Source organism: Microcebus murinus, chromosome 7 (assembly GCF_040939455.1).
Source record: "Microcebus murinus isolate Inina chromosome 7, M.murinus_Inina_mat1.0, whole genome shotgun sequence".
Classification (NCBI taxonomy): Eukaryota; Metazoa; Chordata; class Mammalia; order Primates; family Cheirogaleidae; genus Microcebus; species Microcebus murinus.
In genome coordinates this window covers 75,041,176-75,061,175 of record NC_134110.1, presented here as the reverse complement: position 1 = coordinate 75,061,175, position 20,000 = coordinate 75,041,176, and the positions used below count along the sequence as shown (strand labels likewise).

At 35.7% G+C, this 20,000-nt stretch overlaps 1 protein-coding gene across 7 annotated transcripts in view; it reads left to right on the top strand.

Annotated features, from left to right (window-relative positions):
• The window catches only part of RALYL (RALY RNA binding protein like), a 658,122-nt gene that overhangs the window by 378,814 nt on the left and 259,308 nt on the right, over positions 1 to 20,000 (top strand). The gene's annotated exons all lie outside the window — the stretch shown is intronic.

Sequence of the window (20,000 nt, the reverse complement as noted above, 5' to 3'; positions counted from 1 at the left end):
GAATAAAATTTTAAAAAAATATGTATTTCTGTTACTGAGATTAATGTTGGGGGAGAATGCTTTATATTGCATGGCCTGGGAAGGTATCTCCAAAAAAGATAACATTTAAGTTGATGCTTGAAAGATGATAAGGCCTAAGCCATGTGCTGTGTTGAAGGCAAGAATGTCTTAAGCATAAATAACTGCAATTATAACTGCCCTGAAGAGGTAAAAAGTCTAGACGTTTTTATATACTGTGTTTCCCCGAAAATAAGACCTACCCATAAAATAAGCCCTAGCAGGATTTCTAAGCATTTGCACAATAGAAGCCCTACCCTGAAAATAAGACCTAGTGATGGGTGTGGCTATACAGGGTATCTGCACAGCCCATGCATTTCGTTGTGGAGCGGTAAAGAAGACGAGCAGCCCTTCTCATCTGCCCCATGAGAGTTGTATTGCTTGACATGAGAGATTGGGGCCAATGGTTTTAAAGGAAATAGAGTCACAAGAAATTAAGGATGGAATTCGGGGTTTGGAGAGTTATGATGATATTCCAGAAGAAGACGACTTAACTATATTTGAATAAATGTAGATTGTTGTACCATACTTAAAAAAAAAAAAAATACATCCCCTGAAAATAAGCCTTCTTGAGGAAAAATAAATATAAGACTCTGTCTTATTTTTGGGGAAACATGGTAATAGAAATTGTAGAAGGCCAGTGGAGTAAGAGAATCAGTAGTGAGAAGGGTAGTGTTAAAGAGAACTATTTGTAATTCTTTAATTGCCCCCAAAACATGATACATTGTCCATTGCCTCTTCTTTATATGAACTTGCTATTATTGTTGCTATTATTTAATTATTATTAACTAAAAAGCTTCCTGCTTTTATCTTTGTCAGGTTAAATTGTACTTTTCTCTGAAATTCCTCTGGGAAACAGTGCTAGATATCTCTTTTCTATCTTTTTCACAGTGTGAATAACTCTGCTAACAATTATCACACTCTAATGTAATTACTTGTTTGTTTCTCCCATTAGACTAAATTCTTTATAGGCTTGTACTGGGTCTTATTCATCTTAAATTAACAGTGTGTAGCAGAGAACCTAGCATGTAATTAGAACGTAATAAATGCCTCTTGGATACGTAGATGAATGAGTGAAGAATTATGACAATTGTATTACTACTACTCTATACAGTTGAGAAAATATTAAATGTGTCAGAGAGAAAAGGAGAGGGAAGAAAGGACTCTGATGTAGGTATGGGATTGTATTGGCTGCACAATCATGCTGTGAGGTCTACCATTTTTCCCACTGCAGAGAAGAGGCAAGAGAAGTGAAGTAACTCATCCAAATTGGCACAGAAGTGAAACAATTAGGGATGATGCCTCGCCCAGCTGACTCGCCTCGCAAGTGCAGCCTTTGATTCGAAAAACTTAAATAATAAATCACACTTTCTCTGGCATACATGGACATTTTCACTATAGGCAACACATATGTTGTTTCTGTTGTTTTTATGGGTCGATTAATTGTGTCACTTCATTAAGATCGCTGCTAAAATGTCACCTCTTGGGAAATGCTTTTCCTGAGCTTGTCTTAAGGAAACTTCATCAACCCTGCCCTGGACCCTCTTTTCAGTTTTATTATTATTATTATTATTTCAGCATATTACGGGGGTACAAATTTCTAGGTTACAGGCTTTTGTTTGTTTTTGTTCGACTCTTCTGGTAGCCATCATTCACCCTGTCTTCATGAGATAGATTGTTTTTAATATTTAGCTCCCACATATTGGGGAACATGCATGATTTGTCTTTCTGTTCTTGGCTTATTTCACTTAACATAATACTCTCCAGTTCTATCCATGTTGGTGAAAATGGCAGGATTTTATTATTTTTGTGGCTATATAATAATCCATTGTGTACATGTACACGATTTCTTTATCTGTTCATCTGTCGATGGACACTTAGGTTGATTCCAAATCTTGGCTATTGCAAATAGTGCTGCAACAAACATGGGAGTGCAGGTATCTCTTTGATATACCAAATTCCCCTCCTTTGGATATATACCCAGCAGTTGGATTGCTGGTGCATGTCATAGTTCTATTTTTAGGTTTTTGAGGAACCTCCATACTGTTCTCCATAGTGGTTTCACTGACTTACATTCACATCAAAAGCGTATGATGGTTTCCCTTGCTCCACATCCTTGCCAGCATTCGTTATTGCTTCTCTTGGCAATAAAATTCATTTTAACTGCAGTGTGATGATATTGCATCGTAGTTTGGATTTGCATTTCTCTGATGACTAATGATGTTGAGCATTTTTTCATAAACGTTTTTGCCATTTGTATGTGTTCTTTTGAGAAATGTCTGTTCAGATCCTTTGCCCATGTTTTAATCAGATCATTTGATTTTTTCCTATTGAGATGTTGGAGCTCCTTGTATTTCTAATTATCAACCCTTTGTCAGATGGGTAGTTTGAAATATTTTCTCCCATTTTATGGGTTGTCTCTTTACTTTGTTGATTGTTTCCTTTGCTGTGCAGAAGCTATTTAGCTTGATGTGATTCCATTTGTCCAATTTTGCTTTCGTTGCCTGTACTTTGGGGGTATTACGCAAGACATCCTTGCCCAGACCTATGTTCTAAAGCATTTTGTCAATGTTTTCTTTTAGTAGTTTCATAATTTTAGGTCTTATATTTAAGTCTTTAATCTATTTTTATTTTATATAAGAGTGTAGTTTTATTCTTCTGCATATGAATATGCAATTTTCCCAGCACCATTTATTGAAGAGACTGGCCATTCCCTACTGTATTCTTTTTGGCACCTTTGTACAAGATAAGTTCGATATAGATGTCTAGATTTATTTCTGGGTTCTCTAGTCTGCTGTTTTGGTTACTGTAGTGTAATATAATTTGAAGTGAGGTAATGTGGTTACTCCAGTTTTGTTCTTTTTGTCAGGATGGCTTTGGCTGTTATGGGTCTTTGTGTTTCCATATAAATTTTAGGATTTCTTTTTCTATTTCTATGAAGAATGTTATTGGTGTTTAGATGGGGATTGCATTAAATCTGTATATTGTTTTGGGTACTATGGACATCTTAACAACATTGATTCTTCCAATCCATGAGCATGGAACATCTTTCCATTTTTTGATGTCCAATTTCTTTCATCAATATTTTATAGTTTTCATGATAGAAATCTTTCACTTCTTTGGTTAAGTTTATTCTTAAGCATTTTATTTTGTAGCTATTGTAAACATTTTGTTTTGAAATAACATTCATCTCTACCTTGAATTTTTTATTCATTTGCCTACTATGTATGAGAGCAAAACCTAGAGCTCAGTAACTTTGTGGAACCAATGACTTGAATAAGAAGAGTAATCATAACGCCTTCCTCCTTCACAGTTTTTTCTGACCAGTTACAAATGAGGTGGCTATTTCTCTCCTTTTATAAAACACAGTGCCCTTCTGACAGCACAGCTTTAGGCTAATATATTCAAATCTATAATGATAAATAATCAGTTTCCATGCCTCACTTACCCATATATTTTATTTTGAGATGTTTGTAAGCTGTGAAAGTTAGGAAAATATACTAAGTAACATGTGGCATATTGTCAGTCAATACAGGATCTGGATTTTGGCTGCCTTTTTGTTTATTTCAACCACTGTTATCTTAAACACTTGCTATCTACACTGAAGGCATATGTCAACACATGCAGGAAGGTTGAGCCAAGAGTTCCCTCCATGCAACTGTGAGGTTGATGTGAAATATCACATGTGAAAGCCATCTGTAATCCTAGTGCCAAAAACATAGTCCCACCTCACTGCGTCTGCTGGCAGGGAGTATTATACTTCTCTGCAAGTATTCATATATACTTCTAATTTGAATTTCTTCAAAACATTTAAACCATTTCTCGAGATATATCGTACATGCAAGAAGATGCACCACATCATCTCTAAGAGGTTATTGTCTCTGAAATTGTAGCACATTTTAATAGGGCTGTTTTCCATCTATTCTTATTCCCCACCTTAACCTCGTATCAATTTGAAATCCATTGATGTGTCACATTTGGGATTTGTTACCAAGAGAAAGTTAACTGTCAGGTTTCCTGTTCCCTTTTAGAGGATGAAGAATGCTCTGTAGCTTTTACTTATTATATGTGATAGATGAAGGAAAACAGTGAGTGCAACAAATGTATAAAAGCAGGAAGGTAAATCTTTGAAAAGCACTTTGGTGCCACCATGTGGTTAAGACTTGGTATTTTTGAAACTATCAGGACATTCTGTTCTTCAAACATTCTACTTGCGTGCACAATTTTTGTTCCATTACTTTCCTAAAATCTAGTTCTCCCATTACCCTTGAAAAGGTGAATTTTTATTATAAAGTACATCAAGGGAAGTCTCAGAAATTGATTTGAGGAATGTTTAGCTATTCAGCTAAAGCTCACTTGCTTTCTCTTTTTTTTTTTTCCTTTGAATATGAAATAGGAGGTAAGTCCTGACTTAGAAGTTTCATTTAAGGATTTTCAATTTGAAAAAGTTATTTTTTAGTTAAACAAACAACTCTTACTTGTATTTCCATCTTAGTACACAGCCTCAAGCCTGAATACCTCTGCAATCTAATCAAAAGGGCAACTCCTCTCCATTTCTGTTTAGAAACATAAACATGGCTTACCAGGAACTATTATCTTGTTTAAGATCATTTTATAAGAAGAACAAACTTAGTGTAGCATAGTGGAAAGATTTGGAGTCATAGAATTGAGTTCCAATTTTTGCCCCTAACTGTATTAACTACTTACCAATATTTTATTTCAGTGAAAAATTTTTGTGTTTGTGGGGAAAACAATGTTTTCCTTCTGAAAGTAGTGTATGGGTATTCGTGTATATGTGTGATTAAAGATGATAAATCTAAAGTGCTACACTTGTGACTGGTACATTTTAGCTGTCCTATAATGATTATTTTCATTATTTTTAACTCGATTTAATAAAAACTAAAATAGTATTTCTAGCTTTTCTTTTTTTTTTCTTCCTTCCTGAGTCTTTTCACTAATTTTTTTACTCCTTCTCTTTCTTTCCTCTTCTTTTTTTTCCTGCTCCTTTCTCCTAAAAAGCAGAATATGGACAAAAAAGCAATATGTATCATATTTTTAAAGACCAACTGCTTCATTTTCTTTTGACTCTCTCTGGCCAGAGTATAGTTACAATTTGCAGTAATTCGATACTAAATTTAGGAAGGTTCGTAAAAGCAATTTTGGTGAAAGAGTAATTAAGTATGAATTCAGAGTGATTAAATATGAATTCAAACTGATTTTTTGTTAAGTGCAGGCTAGAGAAAATTCAGCAAAATATTTAACAAAATGATAATTCAAAAAGAAGGAACCTTTGTGTATTTTCATTTAAAGTTTAAAATCCAGTTAGATGTGCAACAATCATCTCAAATGTGTGCTAACATTGCCTGAACCCGTAGGTAGGCTACAGATTCTCCGATCGGCATGCATGCTTCAGTCTCAATCATTGTAAAACTGTGGAAAAGAGTCATCTAGCCAACTTGGGCATCTGGGACTCCTGTACTGGACTCTGAGCTTTAGAGAGCTCCCCTCTGTCCTCTTCCCACCGTTATTCTTCTCCATCTGTATCTCCTCCACCAATGAGGAATCAATAGGTCCGGGGGTGGGGGAGGAGTGTACCCTTCTTGACATGTGTTTCTCAAACTCTCTAGGAGCAAGGACCCATTTCTTCCTCCTACTCTTTCAAGGATCAAGACTTTGATAAAAAAAAAAAATACAATCAAAATAAATTTCTAGAAAGATAAAACACATTTTAAAAGAAAAGCTTCAATTTTTTTTCTTATTAGTTTCAACAGACATAAAAGTACTCAATCAAGTTGCTGTGAAATGTCTAAGTCCCTACTGTCAATTTTTGAATGTATCTTGTTGAGGACCTGTAACAAACAGTTTACAGACAGTAGCTTTTTATGGACACACTTTGAGTAGCACTGTTCTCAGTCATGCTCCCAATACTCAGCCTGCCGGAATTCCCTGCGCAAATGTCCTGAGCCAGCCCCAAAGGCCTGGAGCCTCTCCTCAAGGTTTGTTCTCCCAAGTGTGGTGGAGGAATCCCTAGGGTGGGCTAGGGACACTGTTGCAGGCATTGTGGGGTCGTGGATGGAGCTTGGACATGTGGGGTCCTGCAGGGTCCTGCAGGGGAACGTGGACTGGGTCTGGAATGAGAGGAGAGGGTGCAAGGCCCCCTGTCAGTACCTTCTTTTACCCTCTTGTTCCATTTTCAACAAACGTTGAAGTTGGACTGGGACAGGATTGCTGTTTTGTCAATTTTTGCTGTCTGTCTGAGGGCCCTGCTCTTCCTTGAACTGATTCTCCCTGGAAACTGCTGGACAAATCCTGCAGATCTCTCCTACTTTCCTACATAGCCCTTCCCCGGGGCTGCTAACTTTCATATCCTGTGCATTGGCTTCATATTTCCATCCAGCGGTACTCCTGTGTCCTTTTCTGAGAATGAATCTTTTAAACTGCTAGTAGCCTCTTAAAAAGTAATAAAGTGTGCCCATCCTAAACCATAGATTCCCAAGATTTTTGCAGTAATAACATAGATTTTCTGAATTCTAGCTGCTGTGACAGCTCTTTGCCAAGTTACCCCTAAAAGGTCTATTGATGACCCAAGTTCTGGACCCATGAATCCTCAGTTCAGTTTATTTTATTGTTTTTTTTATTAATTTAAAATTTTTTAATTGAATTTTTCTTCCTTTTTTTTAATAGCTTTTTGAGTTTTAAATTTGAAATTAACACAGATGGAGCTCAGTTCACTTTAATTCTGCAGAGATGTGTTTGTTTTGTTGCATGACCTACAAAGGGGCAGGCAGCACGTTGGGTGCGGGGAGTATCACACTGTGTAAGACCAAGCCCATCCACTCAGGGAGTGTACAGTCTAATAGGCCATTTTTACCCATGTGGGATCTGGAGTCCAGAGAGTTGAGGCAAGTTACTCCCAATCTCACAGCTCGTGCATGGAAGAAGGTTCTTCAAACCAGGCCTCCAGCTCAGCGTCCAGTGATCTCTCCAGTTTATCTTTCTTCCTCCTGTGTATGAGAACCAAGCTAGCAGACATCTCTGGAGTATGTTCGCCTCTACTGCTGTGTACATCAGAGAGATTTATGTAATCAGGAGGCTTTATGAATTCTGTTAAATCCCTCCCCATTTGTAGGAGATATGGAAAATTGGAGTCAGGGGGATGGAAGTCATACACTTTGAGTTTAAATCTCAGCATCTTAATTCACAGTTTCTCCTTAATCAACTTAACCTCTTGAACTCAGTTTCTTTGTCTTTGAAATAGAAAATTGTGTCTATTTCATAGAGTTTGGAAATTAAAGATAATGATATACCTGAAAATATCCAGTAGCACCGGTGCTACCTCCTAGTAAGAGCTCAGTCCATGAGAATTCCTTTGCCTTTCTTGTACATTTCTTAAAACTCAAATCCTTTAGCCATCAGATATAAGTGCACATGTTAAAAGTATTAATTAGGAAGTGCAAATTCCCTATAATTGGTGCCCAGTTCAAAATCATATTTTTTTAATAGATTAGATTTTTTGGAACAATGTTAGATTTACAAAGAAAAAATGAGCACATATTGCAGAATATCTATATAATCCCTCACACCCTGCACTCAGTTCCCCTATAATTAACATCTTACATTAGCATGATGCATTTTCTCTGATTAATGAACCAATATTCATAAATTATTGTTAGCCAAAGTCTGCAGTTATTAAGGTTTTTTTATTGTTTGTTTGTTTGTTTTTGAGACAGTTTCACTCTGTTGCCCTGGGCGAGTGCCATGGTGTCAGCCCAGCTCACAGTAACCTCAAACTCCTGGGCTCAAGTGATCCTCCTGCCTCAGCCTCCCAAATAGCTGAGACTACAGGCGAGAACCACCACACCAGGATAATTTTTTGTTTCTATTTGTAGTTGTCCAGCAAATTTTTTTTTCAATATTTTCTATTTTTTAGTAGAGATGGGCTCTCGCTTTTGCTCAGGCTGGTCTCAAACTCCTGAGCTCAAGCAATCCACCCGTCTCAGCCTCCCAGAGTGCTAGGATTACAAGCATGAGCCACCACACACAGCTTGTAATAGCATTTCTTTTAAGCATTTGGATTTTAAAGCCCACATTCATGGTATTATTTCTATAAAAGTTTATCCTACTTTGCAGAATACTTTAAGTGGTATTCTATGAAGATACTACTGAATGTTCTATGAAAATTTTTTATTCACATAGAGTTTTCCAATGTCTTATGGTTGGATTAATGAAAGTGTCATTATTCCTGGAAGTTATTATTATGTACATCAAAGAGGCAAGGTAAGTATTTTCATAGATAATGAATGTTGATAGGCACATTTATTCCCAGTTTACCTACACTTTTTCTTCCTAGGGTTACCACCATCCCAGTTTCTCTGAGACTGAGATGGTTCTGAGTTTTAAAACCGAAAGTCCTAGGCAAGCACTATGTTGGCCACTCTATTCATAGATCTTATAACAATTATAATTATGAATTAAATAGAAGACTTAGATACAGACACATGGATATGTGTGTATATGTATGTATGACCACATATATACACACATGAAAGTTGAGATTATGTCTGAATATTTTTATCATAATATTCCTAGCCCAATGGCTGGTTCAGAGTAGGCACACAATAAATATTTATAAATTAAATCAGTGATTATGTTAATTAGTGACTTCATAATGTGTTTGATTAATGCAATAAATATATAGTCAAAAACACTATAAGTATTTACATATTACATTTCTGTTTCAGAGTAATTTTTACCTACTTTCTTTTTATCATAATAGTTAATTGTACCAACATTTTCACTGTACCACCCAGCTCATTATACTACTAAAATCCCCACCCTGGGAGGGACTTATCCACCATTTTTGGATCATGGGATCTATGTAGTAGCATGATTTATCACTGTACTTGGGTGCCCTCCACTCTGCCCCAAACATGTAATGATGCTCAATCCCCTCATGCATTATTCATTTTACCTCCAGAAAACCCTGACCATGTTGACTGGGAACACAGATTTGAGACAGTTCATACCTCCCCATCCCAGTGGACACATCCACTGTAATAAATCCTTTCTTCCTTGACAAAAAAAAAAAAATGTTCAGGATTGTTTAGAAGCTTTACTCTTATAGCCACATCTGTAGTGGATTCACTACCCCAATTACACAAAGCACTATCATCCTAATAAAGAAAATATAAAATTTGTATTTGTGAGTGCAAAAGTTTTTTCTCTATGTTTTTGGATATTTATCTCTATTTTTTAAATAAATTTACTATTCTTGTTTCTTGTTATTTGTATATTTGTCTTACTCATGAGAACTCTTTTCACGGTGATGATATTAGCTTATTTTCTAAAATATAGTAAACTTTTTCTCTTGGATTATGGTTTGAGTTGTTTGCCATGTAGATTTCTCTTTGAGAATTTTTGTTTGTGTGTTTCCAGTAGTCAAATCTATTTATTATTTCTTTATAACTTCTGGCTCTGGTCTGGTGTCATTTTTGAAACTTTAAAAAAATGTCATTTGTTACAAAAACATCATCAAAAAGTAGACCATGTTGTTGTCGGTGTATTACCCACAGACCTCATGAAATCATAGCAGGAAAACATAGTTAAGTTGTAACACTTTCTCTGAGACCAAATCTCCCATTTGTAGGCTTTGTTACTGGTATATATAGTGTTTGTCCAAGAGCCAGAAACAAGATCACTAATGCTTTTATAAAGCCAACAAGTAACCATTGCCTGATTTGGGAAGCGATTATGCCAAAGAATATAGATTCAGTCTATTATTATACGTTAGAAAGGAGATAAGCAAAGACTAAAAATTAACAGACTTCATTCAATATTCCTTTTTGTGAGAGAATATAATTATTATATTGTATTTAGTTTTTTTTCTTTTTGTTAGTACAACAAAAATTTTGGAAAATATATAACTATATAAAGCTATTTGGCAGTACTGCTTTGTGTGGGTTGGTGCAAAAGAGAAAACTACAAATATCATTTAAATATCCTCTGAATAACTAGGGATAAAAAAAGTAAGACAACTTGCATTCAATACACTTGGTACAGCACTGCTACTATCATTTTAAAATATATACTTATAAATCCATAGTGACATTGTACAAAGAAAAAAAAATCAGCATTGCATGTAAATTGCTTGTATTTTCCAATAAATACTACTTTAGTTTTGGTAGTAAAATTTACTGTGCAAAATGGATTATGCTCACTCTTTCCTTTGAAGGTGGTTGCAGTGTGTTTACTTGTGCTCCAAGTCCATGGAGTGTGGAGGCTCTTAAAAAGATCATGGGTTTATGAGTTACTTTAGGTAAAGATATTTAATCAAATGCTGGAAAAAAGAAAATACCTAGGTAAATGCAAAATTTCAATATAAAAGATTTAAAGTGGGCAGAGTTAGGCTTATCTTACAAGATTATTGTCTGAAAACTTCGGTTTTCATTAGAACTAAAAATGAATCCTTTTAAAAAAAAATCGAGCTTAACACGGTAACTCTTAGTTGGAAATAGAGGAGAAATATAAAAGATATATTTCTTTAAAATAAACATCCCTCGGCGTTTTAATGTGTTCTTTCAAGAAATAATAGATTCTAAACATACTGCCAAATATTCTTTCCTGGCTGGAGGATGCTTCCCTGGCTGGGGAATTTGGAAGGACACACAGAGATGGATCCTCCTGTATGTAAAGAGTGGTTCTTATGTTCTAGTTTTTACCTTCCCTGTCTCTGCAGGTAGGCTCTGCCTCCAGTTCTTCCATCTTTCTCAAGAATAGGTTGTTTAACTTACTTGTGGAATAGTTTGTAGGTCCAAATACGTTGAAAGCTAGAAAGGAACCTTAGAAGTAATTTAGTTTAACTCTTTGTCTCCACACAGGGCTGTGAAGTTAGAGTCTGCTGGCCAGTGAAAGAGTGGTGACTACAGTCAGATCGTTCCTCCTTTCTTTCCTTTTTTTTCATTTTCTGCTTTTGGAAACAATGTACATATTTTAGATGATAAGATTTGATAAAATATGCTGATAGATTTGAACCCACAGAACAGTTTCCCTAGAGGTAGCCAGGAGGATGTGGTATATATATATTGCATGTGACATTTCCTAACCTCAGTAAAACGTCTTCCTGGTACTTGCCCTTGAGGAAGGATGGCATAAATTACTGTAAAATGAGGCTTTAGAGGCGGAAACCACTTATCTCTGTGTTTGCTATTATATTTCCAGTCGTGTCACAGTACTTGGCAGCTAAAGAGGTATTTCACAAATATATATTAAATAAACATAAGTGCATTTGTCTTTTAAGAACCCTATCATAAAGTTGTCCTTTTAAGATACTTTGTAACTTTTCCTGGATATGTTTCTAAAATGGATTGTTTCTCTTTTGCTATAGTCCTTTATTAAATTGAGTTACTTTACCTACTTTAATGAGTCTCAGAAGATTATTAGGGATTCTTTCTCTCTTATTAGCACTTAATTCTCAATTGTATGAGCTTTAAACATCCCTCTTGCTTGCTATCATGTTAAAAAACATTTTTTTCTAAAAAGAGAAAAAAAATTTTTTTAGAAGAACCGAATAGAGTGTTTATGCTTTTCATGTGTGGGCTTTTCATATAATACATAGTCGATATTGGTATGCATTTATTAGGTCATTAAACATGAAATGTCTGATTTCGAATCAAAAGTGTAATTCACTATATCTCAAAGAAGCAGTACAGTTAATCAAAATATGCAACTAAACTATCGACACAGTTTTGCCATCTTGATGGTAGCTTGTTTATGCCAGCAGCAAAGAAGCCTGAAGAGCAAGTGGTGGTGAAAATCATGAAAGACGTTTTCTATAGCTTGTTGAGAATTGAATATTTTCCCTTGCAAGAAGTGCTCCAAAGCCTAGAGGAAGTGGTAGTCAGTTGGTGCAAGGTCTGGTGAATACAGTAGATGACAGAGAGTTTCCAAGTCCAGCCTCTGTAATTTGAATAGCGTTGTTTGTACCACACATGGTCTTGCAAGAGGAGTGGCCTGTCTCTATTGACCAATCTTGGCAGCTAAATTGCAAGCATCCTCATCATTTCGTCTAACTGGTTGCAGTAGACATCCACTATAAATGACTGACCAGGTTTCATGAACTTGTAGTGGCTAATACCAGCACTGGATCACCAACAGACACCTTCTTTTTTACTTTTTTGATGAATATTCAGTTTTGGACTGTGTTTCAGCACTCTTCGTCTTTATCTAACCATTGTGCCAAAAACTTGTGATTGTCAAAAAGAATCCATTTTTCATCACATGTAACAATACAGTGTAGAAAAAGATGGTCATTGTAGGTAACAATGGTAAAGGTAACAATGGTCAATGGTAAAGGTAACAATTCAACAAGAAGACATAACAATTCTAAATATTTATACACCTAACACAGGTGTCCCCAGTTTCATAAAGCAAATCCTACTTGACCCAAACAAAATGATAAACAGCAGCACCATAATAGCCGAGGACTTCAATACCCCTCTGACAGAACAGGACATGTCCTGTAAACAGAAAATAAAGAAACAATGGATTTAAACAGAACTCTAGAACAAATGGTCCTAAGAGATATTTACAGAACATTCTATGCAAAAACTGCTGAATATACATTCTTCTAATCGGTTCATGGAGCATTCTCTAAGATTGATCACATCCTAGGCCAAAAAACATGTCTCAACAAATTTAAAAAATAGAAACGATTTGCCTTTATGTCATGACAGCAAAGAAACGCAAGCTTTGAGATGATTTCTATTCTGATGCTTTTTTAATTCATGTGGAAGCATCTGTCCAGCTTCTTTACCTTATCAATTTGTTCCAAATGTTCCAATATTGTTGGAGTAGTAACGTCAAACCTTGCTGTTAATTCACGTGTAGGTTGAGATGGATTCCCTTCCATCTCACTACTGTTTTTAGCTCATCATTATCCACCCTGGTCTCAGATCACCCACGTGGCTCATTTTCAAGATTAACATCACCAGAACAGCTATTCTCAAACTATTAACATACTATGTGTTCAGTAGCCACAGCCTTCCCAAACATTTAATTGATATTTTGAGCTGTCTGAGCTGCACTGGTTCCACAACAGAATTCATACTCAAAAGCGACATGAATTTTTGACCTATCCATAGTTTCACAAAAACTGCTCGAAAAAAAATTGGAAAGATAATTACAAGCCAAACCATGCATTTGAAAGAACGAGGATGTAACTTCACAATAAAAATAAAACAAGAAGTGTTAAAGTGAAATGTCAGAGATATCACCTGTGAAACTTAGCACTTAAGGACATAGGACATTTTATACTTAATAACCTGAAATAAAATAATAAATATATATGTGTGTGTATATATATATGAATATATATATATACACAGTCTTATTCCAGAAAAGAATGAAAACTGCTTAAACTCTCATAATAGCATTGTAAAGTTAAATTTAGTTTGATTAATCAGCTTGAACAATCTACTATAAATCTAAGTCAATAGGTTCTATAAAAAGCCGACTATAAACTTTCATATAATAGGTGAACTTTGTAAAAAAAAAAAAAATGTCTCTGCTAAAAAACCTTTTTCCAATTTACTTGGAGTGCTGTCCTAATTTAGACTATGCCGAGTGGTAGCCTGTAGGATGCAGAGAGACTGGGAAAGATGACTTCTAAATTCAGACCCTCTCTCTAAGGCATGGTACTTACACATAAGTTTAATGTCAACACTAGCCTGTGTGTATTTCTAGTTTCTTGATGTGCCAACTTAGCCATTATTTTCAAGAATCTTTTTCTGCGAAACTAATTGACTATGACCCTTTGGTAAAGGCTTCTCTTGTCATAGTATTTGCTAATCAGGAGATTAGCATGATTAGTATAATTATGATTAATAATATCCATGATTTAATTTAAATGTTTGAGTTAAAACATTAAATGCATAGAATTATTCAGGAGAAGCCACAGCGAGTTGTCACTGCATCAGTAATAGAGTTACAAAGGGAACAATTCAAGACAAAAGTAGCAGTGAAAATTGGAGCTTTACCACTGCAAGAAAGAGAGGAAAGATATGTTTGATGCCACAAAGCAGAGAAGAGTAGTGGGTGGTAATAAGCTGGTAGAGAGTCAAAGGAAGAGTTCATCACAAAGAATATTTCAGCATGAAGGGCTCGTTCAAAATTTATTCTAGGAAGAAAATAGAAGTGTTTGCTTTATTGGTAATGTCAAAGAAATCCCCAGTGTGATTTTCTTTGAGCTCAGAATTCAGTCTCAGACATAAACATTCATTATTTATTAGGCCAACCTATGTCCCGGCCATTTAAAAATTTTATAACCTAATCTGAACCACTAAATTTTGAGCAGGTTTTACAGTGTGTGGCATCATTTCCTTAAAAAAAAAAATGATAGCAACCAATGTGGGACAATGAAGAATGTCCTTAGGGTTAGTGAGCCCGGGGGTCAGAATATGTACTCAACAAAGTTGGTGGGCGTTAGTACATGTAACTAATATAGAGAAGTCCCTCTCAGAGACCATAAGACTAATCCTTGTCTAATTTCCTTACTGTCATATAGGAGAGATTGAAGTCTGCTGGTGTCAATGACATAATGGACTCTGCCAACTTACAGCTTTGTAGATCAGGGAAAGCCCATGTAGGACATCAGGGGAAAGAAAGGAAGCAGAAATAGTTTCTAATTTGAAAAAAAGACATATATGTATCTCAAAGTGTAAGATCTGAGGTATAATATCAAGTTTTTACTTAAGCGAAAAAAATTTTAGTAGATTTATTAGTGTATGATCTGATGTTTTTCTGTGACAAATTAGATAAAGACTGTGCACCTTTCTGAGATAGTCATGTAAAATTTTAAGCGAATATTTCTGCTTGAGGCATTGTGCCCATCATATATGCTTAAAATTCAAGATAATTATTACTAAAAGACAGTTATGATTATAATATGCATAATTCTCACAAACAATGGTAATTATGATGATAGTTCTTGACAAAGATTACATGTGGCCCTGAATGTGACAATAAAGAACTTATACTAAGTTTTATTCCATTTTCAAATATTAGCTCAGTTCTACTCATCAGCTATGGCAGGCCATTAGATTTGTTTTATCATTGTATTGTTTAAATGTTCAGTGGGCACGTTTTTTTCACTAGGTAAAGAATTAATGATTCATGTTATTAGTCTAAAAGCATGAAAGATTGTTTTGATCCAGTTCACCACATGGAATAATGATTAGTATTCATTTTCATTTTAAAAGGCATTTCTTGATATGTATAGTGGTGAGAATAAATGTTTAAAAATTACTAAATGTTTAAAAATTACTAAATGTTTACACTAGTGTTCTGAAAAACATTTTACCCTGTGGGTCTCCCTACCGTCCAGTGGTAAATCACCAACAGTAAATAGAATTAAACTTATGTTCTCTTAATATTGAGATCATTTTTGACCTGGAAAAGAGTTCATTTGGAGAAAGTAAGGAGAGGAAATTCTCGACTGGAGTGTACTAAGGAGAGGGTGTGATATGAGAACATGGAATCAAAGATTATAAAGCCCTTTAAAGGACTTGTGCTCTAAACAGGGGTAGAAAAACCACGTGGAAGTTTTATAGTGGGGAGGGACGTTGGTACAAATAAAGTTTTCCTTTTATTCGATGGTAACTGTCACAAATATGCTGTTAGGAAAAAATAGTGAGAGAGAGAAAAAAAAATGCTCGAGTAAGTCAAAGAGCCTGAGCAGAAGGATTTGTTTCAACAGGAGGAGACAAACGGTTTCATCATACAAAGGAGGGGAGGCAGAGCACACTGCATATATGAGGTTGGTAGATCTCATAGTGGGAGATAGGATCCTTTTCTTTTCAATGGTTCTATTTTTGTGTGTGACATGATCATTGGAAAAACAAATCTCACAGAAAGGACTTAAAGTGTTCACTTTGGGTTGTCGTTGTTAGCCTTCAGAGATCATCACGCCCGGCCTCCCTCCCGGTGCAGGAATCAGTCCCACTGGGCGCAGGTGTGTTGAATGTGGCATCCAGCAGTGAGCAGCTCACTTTTTCAGGAACAGCCCTTCCCATGTTTAGGGACCACTAACTTTTAAGCTTTTTCTTACTATGCTAGTTTCTATTGCTGCTGTAATGAATCCCCACAAACTTAGTGACTGGAAACAACACAAATGCATCATCTTACGGTTCTGTAAATCAGAAGTCCAACATGGGTTTTACTGGACTAAAGTCAAGGTTTTGGTAAGGCTTCTTTCCTTTCTGGAAGCTCTAGAAAAGAATCCCTTTTCTCACCTTTTCCACCTTGTAAAAACCACCTGCATTCCTTGGCTCATGGCCTCCTTTTGCCAACTTCAATGCTGGCAACATTGCATCTCTCTGTGCATTCTCTCTTGGCTCACCTCTCCCTCTGACTGACTACACCTGGGAAATGTTCTCTGCTGTTAAGGATTCCTGTGATTAGATTGGGCACATCTGGGTACTCCAAGATAATCTCCTTATCTCAAGGTCCACAACCTTAATCACATCTGCACAGGTCCCTTTTGTCATATAAGGCCGCACATTCACAGGACTCAGGGATTAGGCCAGGGACACCTCTGAGAGTCATTATTCTGCCTACCACACTTGTATTAGGTTTAAACCTTTTATGCATTGGCCATTGATGTACTATGGAATTGTGACACAAAATACAGTCATTCCTTTCTTTTTCCTATAATAATGTTATCAGCTGTTTCAATACAGCTTTCAGAGCCTCTTGTTGCATTCTTTTTTTTTTTTGAAGGTCTTCATTTCTCCTCACCAGGTATAGTTTCAAGTTCACTCACCACTATCCTCAAGAAATGTGCCACCTTCTCCAACATTTTCCAATAAAATACTGTGCTCATAAGAAAACATGAGCCGTATTCATACATATACCTTTGACATCAATCTATACATACAGAGAAATGTATCCAGATATAACCTGGAAATAATGGAGTAAAGAAAAATTTGAGTTTAGTGACAGTTATATTCTGAGAATTTCCTGATACCATTGTCAACGTCAAAATATGAAAAACAAGTTCAGGAAGATAATTATGTTTGCTGAAAGATAAAGGAAGAAACTGTCTTTCATGCAAGGTGATTTGAGTTTAGTTATTGAGCATTAATGGTACCCTATGAACCAATATCCACCCCAAGGGCCTGGGGCTAATTGGGAAGAAGTTCAGAGACAAATAATTTCATTGTATTACAGTAAATGAAATGATAGATTAATTACCAGGCTGTCATGGCAATGCAGCTTTGGGTGGAAGAACTGGTCAAGTAATCTTCCTGGAATTGTCATCTGAGCTAAACTTTAATGAGTGAATTAGGACAGTGGACTGGGTGGGGAAAGCATTCCAGATAAGGGAAGTAGAAGCAGCAAAAACACTGTAGTACTAAACAGTATGGAGTGAGTGTATTTGCTACATATCAAGAAGCTCCTGTGAATGGTAGTAGTAGTATTATAGTAGTATAAATGTAAATTCTAATTAGTGTTTACTATTTAGCAGCTCTCTTTTCTACGTGCTTTCTTCTTTTAACCATCATAAAAATCCTGTAGGGTAGGTACTACAATGATCTCAGTTTGTTAGTTTAGGGAACCGAGACACAAAGAGATTCAGCAACTTGCCTACAGTGTGCAGCAAATCTAAGATTTTAAACCATGCAAGTCTGGGGTCAGAGATTCTGTTGACAAACATTACACTATACTGGCTCTCAGTATTACCAAAATACAATATTTAAAACAAAGATGGGTGAATACGTCCAGAAATTTCAGCAGGAATTTTTGTTAACAAGCTTGAAATTCAACCGCTAGGTAGAGGGGCTCCCTTGATATTGGAGTTAAATAGAAGGGTATCAAGGTCAAGTTACATGTCACTGCAGTTGTGTGTGTTTGTGGAGGGGGTGATGAGAACAGAAACAGGCTAAAAGATAATACAGAGGTAGAGGCTCTGATCCAGGTAAAATATGACGAAGGGTTACAGCAGGGTTAGTGAACATGTGCTGAAAATGAGAGAAATATTTAATAGGAAGGAAAATAACTGGATGTGGTGATAGTTTTATAAATGAGGATAGAATATAACGAAAAGGAGGGGAAAGTTAACTTTCAATGATTTAGTTTAAATGACTTTTGAAGTTTTGTAATTTACTAAGAACATGTAATGAGAGCAGAAAATGAGTTAATATTGAACATATTCAAATAGAGCTGCATGTGGGAATTCCAGAATGCACCACTAGGCGGCAGCATTTATGTGCCTGCATCGCGTTAATTCTGTTCAGCCTTATGCTCTGCATGAATGATTTTTTTTTTCCTTTTTTAAATTTTTTCCAGCATATTATTGGGGTGCAAACGTTAAGGTTACGTATATTTCCCTTGCCTCCCTCCCCCCTCGAGTCAGCGCTTCAAGCATGACCATGCCCCTGTTGGTGCGCATCACACTCATTATGTATGTATAAACCCATCCCCTCCTCTCCCACCTGCCTAACACCCAATAAATGATTTTCCTCTATGTCCACTTAGGAGTTGATCCGTTAATACCAATTTGCTGGTGAGTACATGTGGTGCTTGTTTTTCCATTCTTGGGATACTTCACTTAGTAGAATGGGTTCCAGCTCTGTCCAGGAAAATACAAGAGGTGCTAGATCACCATTGTTTCGTATAGCTGAGTAATACTCCATAGTAATTGACAACAGGGGACTATACGGAAGATTAATAAAACAAAAAGTTGGTTCTTTGAAAAATAAAATTGCATGAATGATTTTCGTCAGTATAATTTAGAAATGACTAAAGAGCATAGAGAATTGACTCCCATTCTCCATTTTTCTTGTAGTATTACACACTCACCACGAGATGGAGTCATTTCTTCACGTTTCCTCATAGCGACTTTTTTAAAAAAGAAAATCCATCCAGTTAAATACTACATGGAATAAAAGACATTTAAGCTATCAGAATATTCGTCTAACAGTTTAAGTTCTGTTTGACAAAGAACATGAAAATTAAATCAATTAATATTCACAACCAGCTTATAGTTATTTAAGATGAAATTTGAGATTGCTGAAAAATATAAATTAACCTAGGAATATTGATTTTAATTTTTCAGAGACACCGAAAAAGCATAAATATATACCTACTTGAGAACAGAATGCTGTTTCATAGTGATTGATTTTGTACAAAATTTGTCAGTCTGATTCAAGTTTTGAGTTTATTTAAAATAGGGGATAGCAATCATATACAAGCATATTATCAAAGCTACATTCTATTTTGTGTATGTTTCTGCCAAGTTTTAATAAATATTACCAGAACTTATCAGTCTTTAACTTTTGACAAATAATGTTTTAGAACAGAATAATAATGATGGCAACTACTATTGGTAGAGTATCTTACCGTTTGCCATGCTTTGACAAACTTTATTTCATATGATGTTAAAAGACCAACTAAATCTCTGCTCCCAGGAAAATGTAAAGAACTGACAAATTCAGGACAAAGAAAAAATTAGTACCATTACCTCCCTACACCTTACACTTTTATTTATCCCAGAGGTAGTACACCTCTGGTACATCCTTTTTCTTTCAGAATGTACCTTCAATTTAACATCTTAAATATGTTACAATGCTTTTAAATTATTACAGCAATAGAAGAATATGGTTCTTGACATTTCTGCACTGGATTGAATTACCCTAAAAAAAGAGTTTCTACAAATCTTAAAATTTAGCATTCTTCTTCCCAGGTCAAAGAATCCCTTCTATTTTTCTCATTAGCTGGTACAATCCTTTTGGGATGATCTCTTTCCTAGACCATGATACTTTTCTAATTCTCTGTTCAGAATCTGGGTACCTGAAATTCCCATCATACGTGACATTTTTATGTTAAGCCATTATTTGGAGGAAACCTCAGTGGAAATACATTCTTAATCTCCCTGTCATCTAGTATGT